We start from the raw sequence: 7399 nt of genomic DNA on the forward strand, positions 1-7399 counted from the left end.
ACTCTTCTAATAATTTCTATCTGCTAACCTTAGTTCTGCCTTAGAGTCTGGTTGATGAATCAAGGTTCTTTGAACTTTGTCTTTAAATGCTATCCACATTCAGAGGAAGAACAGTGGGAGTAAAAACACAGAAGAAAAACAATTGCTTGAACACATGGGTCGATGGGGATATAATTGAGGATATAGACTCTAAACAACCACCCTAGTGCAAATATCAATAATATGGAAATAGGTCTTGATCAATGACACAGGTAAAACCCAGTGGAATTGTGCATTGGCTACGGGGCAGGGGTGGGGGGTTTGGGGGAGTGGGGGGGAGGGAGAGTTTGAGGGGAGGAAAAGAACATAATTCATGTAACCATGGAAAAATATTCTAAATTAAAAATTTTCAATTAAAAAAAAACTTTGTTTTTAAACACGATATCCCTTGTGTGCTTGTTTTTTTTGGAAAATTGTGAGACAGCTGAAGTTTGTGAAGAATTTCAGAATGACAGAATCTCAGTGCTAGAAATGGAATCAGAATTCATCTTGTTCAATTTATTTTTGAATAGGAGTCCTCTTTAGAGCATCTCTCCCAACTGGTCCTCAAGACACTGGAACTCCACAAACTTCAAATCAGCACCTTCTACTTTTAGGTATTTCAAATTGTTAGAATATTTCCCCTTACATTGAATTTAAATCTACTTTCTTGCAAATTTTGTCCATTATTCTATTTCTAATTGTCTGCCAAATCCTCATACCTTTTAGGGCTTCAGGTACTTAAAGATATCTCTTGTGTCCCCTTAAATTTTCTCTTCTCTTTGCTAAATGTTCACAGTCTTCTGAGTTGATTTTCTCATTCTCTTGATGCCATTTCCTCTCATCTCTTCCAGGAGTTTGCTCTTTCAGACATTCCTAATTGTCTTTTCCTAATTTTCAATCTCTCCTAATCCACTAGATCCTTCCCTGCTGTTTCCCATTGAGCAGTCTCCTCCCTGCCACCAGCAACCTGTATAATGGTCTTGATTTACAATATTGTCCTAAGTTGGGCCCCAGTAAAGTATGGTTAGGTTTTGTTCCCCTGGGTAGAGTGCTGGGCCAGGAGTCAGAAAGACTCATCTTCTTGAATTCAAATATAGTCTCAGACATTTACAAACTGTGTGACCATGGGCAAGTCACTTAATCCTATTTTCCTCAGTTTCTTCATCTGTAAAATGATCCAGAGAAGGAAATGTAAAAGTACTCTAACATCTTTGAAAAGAAAACTCCAAATGGGGCCACAAAGAGTTGAACATAACTGAAAATAACTAAACAATAAAAGGGGCTCCCCTTCAGTCATCCTCTGCCTCTGCCACATTGTTAATGTCCAGCATCTTTTCCCTCCTGCCAATCTTAGCAGGCATCACCAGTCACTGCCTTGCCATCAATGCTGTCCTCAGCAGTCCGAGATTCCTGCTGCTCAGCTCTTATTCCTTTATCTTTCTTTTTCTTTTGACTTTGGTAGCTATTCTCTTTTGCTTGGCAGTTCCATTTTCCTCCAGCAGATAGTATTAGTAATCACTCCTTGCCAGGAAACTAAGTGATCCAGTGGATAGACTATAGAACTTAAAAATCAGTAAATCCTGAGTTCAAATTTGACTTCAGAGATTTGGGTGAGTCACATAAGTGCTCTGTACCTGTTTCTTAATCTATCAAATGAATATAATAATAGCACCTTCTTCCCAGGATTATTATGAGGATAAAATGAAATAATATTTGTAAAGCATTTTGCAAACTTTAAAGCACTATATAAATATTAGCTATTGTTTTTATATTCAGTTTAGACTCTGATCTTTATAGTTTGGCTCCCCTTCAGCAAATGACACTTATCACCTTTCCCAGACCACCGGACCTCTTAACTTTGTTCATTTGGGACAAATCTCTGAGTTACTCATAGATTGAAAAAAATTCTATAAACTTCTGTTACCCTTAAACTTTATTTTTGAATATATATATATAGTTTCCATAACTGAAACACAGTAGGCTTCTTGGACAAGTGGGGGTAACCCAATAAGACCCCTTCCCTTTTGCAACATGAAAATAAGTCTGTTTCCACTTGGATTCTTATGATGAGTCATGTCTCCATTCTCTTCCAGCATCCACTGGTGTATCTCCTATTAATATATATATTAATAGGAGATGTATATATATATATATATATATATATATCTTAGAGTCTAGGGAAGCACTTCCTTTCTCCTTTTGATTTGCTCTTAATCCTGCAATGCTCCCTTAGGTCATCTAAAATGGATCATTCATATTATCTGGAGCTGCTTCCAGGAACATCAAGAAAGGAGAGGGGAATTATTCCTCTTAGCAGAGGTTCTTAGATGCCCCAAAGGAGGAAATTGTAGTTCCAGTTGCATAAAATTGACAAGTATGCCTTCTATTATGAATCTAAGTCATTGCAAAAAAAATACTAAATATTTGAGGGCTTAGAGAAGGTCTCTGGGGCACTCTACTAGAAAATATCCTCTAAGTAGACTTAGAGCCATTAATATTTTGAGGTCCTATCATTCAATTAGTTCTATATATCTACTTAACTACCCTGTCATCTAGCTCACATTTTTCTATCTTGTCCGTGAGGATGGAGTTCCTCCTGAGAGATATAGACAAATTTCCTGTTGAAACCCAGGTATGTTATTGGCATAGTACTTCCCTGATCTACTGATTTAGTTACCCTGCCAAAAAAGGAAATGGGCTTAATCTGGCATGAGCTGTTCATGAGGAAACCATGTTATCACTTGATGACCATGCTTCCCTTTCGAAATACTCATAAATAATGCCTTCAGCAATATGATTTCGAATTTTTCCAGGAAGGAAGTCAAACATTCTGGTCTATCTCTTGAAGATCCTATCCTCTTTCCTTTTTTTTTTTTTTGCTTTTGTTTTTAAACAGAAACAACAGAGTTGTCTTCCTCTAGTTTTGTAGTTCTGTTCCCCTGAATTTTTTAGAGCTCACTAATTTTTTTCAAATGACAAGAATGTGATTTATTTGGACCCAGGACTTCAAACTTATTGAGGACTATTAGAAATTTCCTTTTCACTTCCTTCCTCACCTTATTTTTTTAAATCTGTGCTAATCATTGTTCTTTTCTTGTTAGTCCAAACATTTTTCTCCTAAGTATAGAAAACATAAGGGAAATTAGAGTTCAATAATTCTGTCTCTTCTCTCTTCTGATTGTCATTATTCTATTTACTCTGAGCTATGGTCCTTTTCTATCATTAGATGTGTTCTTTCCCTCAAGTTAGCTGGAAAAGTTGTTTTAGTGGGCTTAAGAATGCATTGCTAGTCTTGGTTTATTCTAACTTTAATATTCTGGTCAGTGTTTTTACTGCTTTTGTATTTGTCTTTAGTTATCTGTTCTTAGGTCCATTTTCTACCAGACATATCTTTTTTTTTCTTTTTTAACTCTTGCCTTCTGTTTAGAATCAATACAGTGTTAGGTTCCAAGACAAAAAAGCAGTAAGGACTAGCAGTTGGAATTAAGTGACTTACTCAGGGTCACATAGCTAGGAAGTGTCTGAGGTCAGATTTATACCCAAGACCTTTCATATCTAGGCCTGGCTTTCAATCCACTGAGCTACCTGGTTTCCTCCTACTAGACATATCTTTCTTAAAAATCCAAGTTGATCTGTGAGATTCCTATACCTATCCACCAGTTTTTTGGTCAGACCCTTTTAGGAATTAGAAAGATTTCAGTCCAACTCATGTCTGAATGAGAATCTCCATTCCTAAAACATCCTCTATAGATAATCAGTCATTTAGCTCCCATTTAGAGACATCCAGTGAAGTGAACCTGAAATGACCCATGACACTTTGCATAGCTCTAATTATTAGGAATTTATACACTTATATAACTACATTTTTGAAAATTGTAAATTTAAAAACTTAAAAAAAATCTGACTCCGGGGGGAAATCTCTGTCCATCGCCACTAGTTTTGTCATCTGAGGCCAAGCAGAATAAATCTAATATCTCTTCAAAATCAAGTAATTTCAGATTTGGGAAACATCTTCTAGACCGGAGGTTCTTAATCTCTTTTTGTTCCTCATAGCCTACTTTAGGAGACTGGTAAAATTTATGAACCTCTTATCAAAGTCATATTTTTAAATGCATAAAATAAAATGCATAGGGTTATAGTGAAAACTAATTATATTAAAATCCAATTTCTAAAACATTAAAGAAAAATAGTTCAAAGACTCCGAGCTAAAGAACCTCTATCTAGCATAGCCTATATTCCCAAAAGGATCCCAACTACTACCCGTTTGATAAATGACAACCTAGCCTTTGATCGACCAACTCACCTTCAGTGAGAGGAAACCTACTACCTCCTGACAGGGCCTATGTCACTTTTAGATAATTTTAATTGTTAGGAAGTTTTCTCATTATGGCAAACCTATATTTGCTTCTTTGAAAATCTTACCCATTGGTCCTTGGAACCAAATGGAATAGTTAAAGATTTTTTTTTTTTTACATGGCAGCCTTTCAAGAACTTGAAGAAGACTATCATGGCCTTCCCAGGAACCTTCATTTCCCTAAGCCAAATATCTCTTCAGTTTCTTCAAGTGATGTGCTTCTGACCTAGACTCAAGGCTCTTCATGATTCTGATTTTCCTCCTCTAGTTGTTCTCTGGCTCATCAATAGGTTTTCTAAAATGTGGTGCCCCAAACTGAACATAATATTCCAGATTTGGGTTGACCAGTGTTACAATTAAAAATAATAAAGACTGATATAATAATATAAATTAATAGTTTAATTAAAGCCATGCTGATAGGGATAAAATCATTAGACCCCGCGCTTGTAAGAATTCAAAACTCCTGCCTTAGCCATTTTACCTTTCCTACCTTCGCAAGCTCAGGTAACTAACGAGGAAGTTCAAAGTCACTTCCCCCTATTTAAAACAGTCCCTCACTTTGAATATGTAATCCAAAACAGGAAAGCTGTTGGACCATGGGAAATGTAGTTTTTAAGGTCCCCACATGTCCATAGAAAATATATATATATACTTTTAAATGGCATTTCCCAAATTCCAATTTTACACCAGGGCAGAGCAGACCAGTATCGTGACTTCAAGATTTCCTGCTGTTAAATGACATTTTTGGACTGTTATATCATATCAAACTTGCAATACTCCATTATTTTTTCTAATAATCAAATATCTAAATGTGCTTTCCCCATTTTGAACTTGTCAAATTGATGTGAGGGAAATAATAGCAAGCATTTATATAGCACTTTAAGACTTGCAATGTGCCTTGCAAATATTACCTTTTTTTATCTTTGCAATGACCCTGAAAAGTAGGTACTATTATGACATCATTTTACAGATGAGGAAACTGAGGCAGGTAGATAGACATTAAGTGATTTGGCCAAGGCCATACAGCTAATAATATCTGCCAGCAGATTTGAATTCAGATGTTCCTTATTTTGGATCCATGGCTTTTCTTCTATGCCATCTAACTGCCTAAACTTTACATTTATTCCTATTAAATGCCATCTTTTAAGACTCAATCCAATGTTTGAGCCTGTCTAGACTTTTTTTGGTGGGGGGTAGTAATGATGTCATCCAGTGTGTTACCAATCCTTTCTAACTTTGTGTCATCTGAAGATTTGATAAGGATGCCACGAACAGCTTTATCTAAACCAGTGGGTCCCAAACTTTTTTGGCCTACCACCCCCTTTCCAGAAAAAATATTAATTAGCCCCCTGGAAATTAATTTTTTAAAAATATTAGTAGCAATTAATAGGAAAGATAAATGCACCTGTGGCCATCACTACTCCCCTGGATTGCTGCAGCACCCACCAGGGGGCGATGGCGCCCACTTTGGGAATCACTGATCTAAACCATTGATGAAGACAAGACATGGATGTCAGGCATTTAGTATCTGAATACAGCTGGCATATCCCTACTGAATCAGACCTTCCCCATGCTCCACTTTCACAATGCCTTTAGCTGATCTTCATGTAACATGGCTTCATCCCTTTTTCTTTACTGGTCATCCTCCTCTGGACATGTAGCAGTTTGTCAATGTCCTTCATAAATGGTGGCCCAAACTACATACTCTTCCATATATGGTCAAACTCCTGTTGGCTGCAATGCAACACCTTCCAGTGCAGCCAAACTAAATTAAAATATAATTAGGAAATATTTAATGAAAAAATAAAAATACAAAGAACATGGATCATGTTAACATGTGTATTTCTAAGTCAATATATGGGCTGCAAGGTCCTTGTATTTGACATAGTGGCCCTGTTGGAATTTGCCATCACTGGTCTAACTAGATTGGCTTCTTCCTACTGGGCAGTATTATAGTCATAACTAAGATCACATTTTTTTTGGTTACCATATGAAATTGTTGAATTATATTAATCTTGAAATCCTGGCAATTTTATATAAGAATTATGTAGCTTTGATTTTTCAAGTCTCAAACTTGTAAAATGGAAGCACAGTTTTTAACATTGATCTACATCAATTTTTATTTTATTTAGCCTGTCATTCTAGAACACTAAAATCTTTTTGGATCCTGGTTGTCAACTAATATATAAACTATAATTTCTAGCTTTATGTCATCTAAAAGTTTGATACAAATGCTATAAATGCTTTCATTCAAGTCTTTGATAATAGTGTTAAACTCTATAGGAACAGGGAGAGATCTCTGGAACTTTCCATTAAAGATCTTGCAAATTTATGGGATCAAATAGATGTCAAGTTAGAAGAGACCTTAGAGATTATTTAATCTAACCACCTCTTTTTTCAGATGAGTATTTCCTCAAATGAGGACTAGGAAGGTCCAATGAAATGCCTAAAGTCACATAGCTAGTGGGTATCTGAATCAGGAATTGAAGACTGGTCCTCTTAACTCCAAGCGCAATGCTTTATCCACTATACTCTCTTTAATTAATGTATTTCACAATTAGACTAACATTGTATAAAGTCCTGGGATCTGCTCAATTAATTTTAAATCTGTTTCATTTTCCTACTAACATCTAACTGTACTAACACATCTTTTCCTCTTGTCTACAAGGATAACATGAGAGACTTTGTCAAACACTTTGCTAAAAATCTAGGTTCGTTGTGTCTACTGCCTACAGCTTTTCTCTCATAATAAACTTGTTAAAAAAGGAACCAAGATTAATCTGGGGTAACATGTTTTTTATGAAACCAGGCTGGATTTTTAGTCACAATCCCTTCTTTTCCTAATTGGTCACAAACTTTAATTTTAAAGACATATTCTCAATTTTCCCAGAGTGGAAGTAAAGTCTACTGGCCTATAGTTTGCAGACTTCCTTCTCTTACCTTACAACAAAGTCAATTCACCATTTATCCTTCTGCAATCTTTTGTTGCCTATTCCTATGTCATTGTATGGTGAGTCTGCCCTT

The sequence above is a fragment of the Gracilinanus agilis genome, chromosome 3 (assembly GCF_016433145.1).
Source record: "Gracilinanus agilis isolate LMUSP501 chromosome 3, AgileGrace, whole genome shotgun sequence".
Taxonomy (NCBI): Eukaryota; Metazoa; Chordata; class Mammalia; order Didelphimorphia; family Didelphidae; genus Gracilinanus; species Gracilinanus agilis.